The sequence below is a fragment of the Notothenia rossii genome (assembly GCF_949606895.1).
Source record: "Notothenia rossii genome assembly, chromosome: 5".
In the NCBI taxonomy this organism is placed as follows: domain Eukaryota; kingdom Metazoa; phylum Chordata; class Actinopteri; order Perciformes; family Nototheniidae; genus Notothenia; species Notothenia rossii.
Window position 1 is genome coordinate 88,458,261 of NC_136903.1, and position 6,000 is coordinate 88,464,260.

A 6,000-nucleotide genomic window follows, 5' to 3' on the forward strand; every position below is an offset into this window, starting at 1 on the left:
TTTGGGAGCACTCGATTTTGGTCACCGTGTTCCCCGCATGTTGCTTTGCTTGTCATTGTAAACAGGAAGAACTTCACCCACGCGGGGGAAGTCTTACAACAAAACGAACACCCCTACATAAACGTCACAGACTCGCCTATTTTTTTTTTTTTGTAGAGCTTTATTGGAAAAAGGCATGACATAAAAAGCTTTCAGATACTTAAAAGAAACAAATACAAATACTTTAAAGTAATCAAACAAAGTGAAGTGCATACAAGGTCTAGGGCTTTTTAAAAAAATAATATTTTTCAATTGTGATTAACAGTTTAATTGCATTTTTGTATTTCATTCATTTTAAAGGGCTTTAAATAGAGGAAGAAACTCATTGTGGAATACATAAAATGTAGGGAAAAGAAAAAGGGTTATTAATTTATTTAATAAGACGCGTTTGTAGTGTACTAACATAAATAAATACGATGAAAACTAAAATAAGCAGCCATACAGGCGTCCTTCGAAGACAGCTAACCCTAAACTGAGATACAAATGAAGCAAAGAAGACAACACGTAATTTGATAATAATAATTAAGTGGTAGCTCTGAGCATTTCAGGTTTCTATTCCTACATTGTTGTGGGTTCATGTGCAATAATCAGGTATCTAGCGCCATCTATTGGTTAAACTAGCCAATGACAGTTAAAAACATCAATCCTTCTAGTCAGAGCATGACACCTGAAAATTCCCTGTGTTTTTTTTTAAAATATTTCTATTGTCAATTATTGTCTTTTATTGTGATTTTTTTGTTTTTATTACATGTACAGCACTTTGGCTCGACCAAAAATCGCTTTTAAATATGCTATATAAATAAAACTTGATTTGATTGGAATCTGGTGCACTTGAGAGCAACATTAAGAGATCTATGGAAACATCTCTCAACACATATGAAACAGAACTGTAAACAGATTTACTTTTTCTTTATGGATATTTTCCAAATCACTCCCCTTTTAAACTTTATTCTTTTTTCATACCTGTTTTTCACATTCACTCATTTATAATGTGGTAGTTATACGTAGTTTGTTTTAAATAATTATTGATCACATTATATAGTACATATTTCTTAATTTAATATGTTTGGTATGTTACTTAGGTGTATTTGTTATTGACCGAGTAAGCGCTTTTATTTTGAAGGCAGTTTTTCCAGGACTCTACCGTAATGCATAGGATATTCGCGCACTGCAATACCACGTGCGGGCTGGCTTGACTAGGTTTTCCCAAGTGGAGGCATGGCTTGACCGCTGTCACTTTACTGAACTGTCCGAGTTCTCACTGTTCGGTTCGCGTAATGTTTCTCCGTACTGTGTGCCAGCCCAGCCAGTGATTTCAAATCGGCAAAATGAAAACTGAATTTTGTACAAAACAAACAAAAATCCAGAAAAAAGCTTTGCTAAAGATGTTGGGCAACTGAAGTAATGATTAATAATCACCTGTCTATAGTTTTAAATTGTTATATTCTTAATTAAAATGTTAAATATATTTTCCTTACAGATTAAAGTAGTCACAGATGTTCATGATGTTCTCCATGTCAGACCTTAGATTGTAGATGTGTTCATTAATATTGTACAATAAGATAGGTGAAAAGCCTGAAATGTTTTATTTTTCAATTTTAACTTTATTTTACTGTTTCATAGATAATGAAAAAGTTGTTTCATGACTTAATTTGTATATAACATACTGTATATAAAATGTGTAACATACATATGTATATATCAATGTCTAGTTTATTGAAGATTAAAAAACTGTTCTACTTTTGATGGATCTTGCTTTGATGTAGGTGATACCATGTATATATTTAGTTTGTAAGTTAATTAATGAAAGAACAATAAAACAGTGTTTTGGTTTATGAATAAATAGGAGATCTTCTTTTGAGTTAAATTTCAATAGCTTCTGGTTAAAATTAAGGGGTCTCCTGATTGGCAGTAATTTATACTTACCAATACACTTTATTTTTAAAATAACATAACGATCATTAAAATACATTTTCAAATATATTTTTGTAGTGTAGCAAGTTAGAGACCATTAATGTCTGAGGTGAGTTTGGTAGCACTCCACTGTACAATAGTAACGTTATTGAAGATGATGCCATGTTTATTGAAGATTTTACATTATAAATATTCACCAGAATTATTCAAAACCATATTCTTCAAAACTCTCTGCTGTAGTATGAACAACAGAAGACTATTGATGTGTGTAGTGAGTTTGTTAGTAATATACTGTATCTCCTCCCATTCCCTCCATAGACTCCAAATGGTACAAAACTCTGCTGCCCGCCTCCTCACCCACACCCGGACCCGTGAACACATCACTCCCGTTCTCCGCTCTCTTCACTGGCTCCCCATCAAACAACGCATCATCTTCAAAACACTCCTCCTCACCTATAAAGCCCTTCACCACCTAGCCCCCCCCTACCTCTCTGACCTCCTCATCCCCTACAACCCCCCCCCGAGCCCTCCGATCCTCCTCCACTCTCTCCCTCACAGTACCACCATCAAGACTCAAAACATTTGGCAACAGAGCATTCTCCAGATCAGCACCCCGCCTCTGGAACTCCCTCCCCCAATCTGTCCGCCACTCTCCCACACTGTCTACCTTCAAAACCCAGCTGAAAACATACCTCTTCTCCCAAGCCTTCAACTTACCCTACCCCCCAACCCACTGACTTCACTCACACCCCACGCTGTATCTCTTATTCACCCCACGCTGCATCTCTTATTCATACATTCATCAACTTTTTCTTTCCTCTTTTCCATTATGTTGTCTTTTGCTCGTTGTCCTATGCTTGCTCCCCCCCTGTGTTGTCCTCTGCCTGTTCATGTAATGTTCATGTTCAATTTTCTTGTCCAATATGTTGTCTTCTGCCTGTTCACCCCCTTTCTGTACTTTTAATTTTTTTTGTAAGCGACTTTGGGTTATTGAAAAGCGCTATATAAATAAAAGTTATTATTATTATTATTATTATTATAATAGTTATTGAATAGTTTAATAATGATTGAATTCTCTTTTTTGGAGTTGCACTTTGCAGACGGTCCCTGAGCACTCGTTTCTTCTCCGGCTGCAGATAGAGACCAATGTAATGTGTCCAGCTTGGAGGACGGCACGTATTGGCTTTTTTTGATCAAGATGTGATTGTAGTTCGTTGTCAACCTTATCACGGTACTTAGGAGACGTAATTTGTGTCTTGTTCATGAGTTATTGATCCGTGAAATCAGAATCTGCCAAAATCGTTCAAACCCCGGACCAGAACGGGGCCCCCAAAGAAAGTAGATTTAAGAAAGTCCACAGCAACGACAACATGAAACACCCACTAATTTACTGCAACGACATGTCGGGAAACTCCCTCAAGGCGGCCCCATGCATAGCGCTCCGTAAAATGCTGCTTCTTTGCTTTCTTTCGTTGCATTATAATGATTGATGGATTAATGTTCTCATCACCTTAATGTTGCAGAAAAGGAGGAGCTGATTTAAATGACATCGCATACTGCTGGGTAGCTTATGAAATTCACCATGGGATCAATAACGTTTTTATCTCAACCTATAATAATAATATGATAAAATATTTCTTGATTATATGTTGTATTGTTCTGAATTTTCAAAGTTACTAGAGTTATCAAATAAATGTGGCGCAGTATAAAGTACTATTTACCAGAATGGGAGTGGAGCAGTACAGTAGCTTACTTAAGTAAATGTACTTTGTTACTGCAGGGCCGGACCTGACCAATTTGCTGCCAAGAGTTTAGCTGGCATGGGTTGGGGTGGGGGGTGTGCCAGTTTATGGGCGCTGTACGCAATATAAGCGTAGTTCTGTTAGTATAAGATAATAAGATGTACTTTGTTGATCCAAAATCAGGAAATTGTGTTGTTATGAAATTAAAAAAATTCTTTTTTAATTTCTAACTACTTTTATTTTATTTTTCCTCCCCAATTCTCGGCGCCCCCGATGGGTTGATGCGCCCTTATCATTCGCCTATACTGCCTATGCCTGTGTTACTGTCTATAGGGCTGTACCCGAATATCCGAATATCCGAATATTCGTTCATTGGAGTACTATTCGGGTTTCAATTTCGTTATTCGGATATTCGTTTAGTTTTTTTTCCATTCTTTTTTCAAATTGAATTCATTGAAATCTACAATATCAACGTAAGAGCTTGTGACTCTTCTTGGGGTGCTAAGACTTAACCATAAACGTTATCGTTTACTTTCTCCGTCTTTATATGTAGATATTACTTTTCTCCGTTAATCTCCGTCACGTTGTTTCCAAAGCAACAACAACTTCCTGTCAACAGTGCTACCTCTCCTTCAAATTAAAAGCATGTCCATAAATAGGAAGCCAAGCCAAATTACACTTAAGACATAAACTGCAACGAAAGTAACAAACACAATGCAATATCTTTTACATTTCAAAGAACACAAATCGGGTTACATTAACAATTAACTATAAAACGAAATACACGTGTAGAAGCGGTTCGCTGCTGATTACTGAGTCTCCCTGCACTCCCCTGGCAGAATCCACCATTTGTGGAGCAGAGTCCACACTGGCACCGCTCGGAGAGGGGCCAAGCACACTCAGTCAGTTAAGCACTCCAAGGCCTCGGGTGAAGCGCCGCAGGAAGATGCTGGATGAGTCTGCCATTGAGGCGTCAGAAACTTTAATGCGCACGATTGGCAGGACCCTGGAACATTTACGTTCGAAGGGTGAACATAATGACAAAAACATTAGTGCGGTACTGGCATTATCAGCTCTTGGACTGTTACTTGTGAAAGCAGATTTAAAGAGGCGGAAGCGAATAAGTAGGAGAATAATTAGGAGAAACCGCACTAAATGGGTGAAATCGTGGATACGACAGCGACAAGCTCATGGGGCTTTCCCGTACTTCGATTAGAAGTAGCTATGTGAAACAGTCTGTGAAACAGTCTGTCATGGACTAGAGTCTTTGCGGTGTGTTCCAGTGCACAACAGTCGGGTCCGTCGGGACGTGTTCTTTGGTGTCAGTTTGGTGTGTCCGGACCTTAACATGATACACAGTTTAGGATTCAAACTGCCTCCTCTCCACGATATTAAGGCACAGGTGGAACAAGTATTCAAACTCTTTACTGGAGTAAAAGTACTAATACCATACTGTAAACAAACTACATTTCAAGTAAAAGTACTGCATCAAGAATGGTACTTTAATACTAAGTATTAAAGTGAGATTAGGAAAATGTACTTAAAGTATTGGGAGTAAAAGTATTTTAAAGCAAAAGCATCACATTTTTACATAAAAAAATATGGAAATGTGAAATGTTTGTAACAATAAACTTCTGTTCACCCACTCTGTGTTTTAGTTACTTCAATATAATGTATTTTTATAGTCAGTCTTTCAGTGACATGTTCCTGGTACCGCTTGGGCCATTAGTCATACATCTGGTAGGTTTGTTCAGGAAAGATGTCTACATTTTTATAATAATGAACCATAAGGCATATACCTATTTACAAATATATATCTACATTACATCAAACTGCCTTTTCCATGCACATTTACACCTGCCTTTAGTCAGTGTAATGAATGGATGCGATGGGTTAAGGACACAATTCCTATAGTACTTTACTGAATATATTTTCGACAAATGACATGTTGTGCATCTTGGTTCCTTATTTTGAACCATGCCACATTGGGTTGGGTCATACACGTCAGTCCCATTGTGCGACGCAGATATGTCAACAACAGTCAACTCAGCAAACAGAGCAGCTCAGATCGTCTCAAAGAAATGAAACCGTTAATCAGAAGTGTAATCATTCATCAGAACCTGTGACAGCATGTGCGTCATTCAGGTCATGTAGGCCTAGATGTTTTAATAGATGTTGTTTTTGTTGGCAAATAAATGAATATCTTTATCTTGGCACAAACAATGGCAAATAGAAAGTGGAAAAAGAGAGAGCCAACTCCATGTTCAGACACGTTTAGACGCAGATTAACTCGGTGATTATTGTA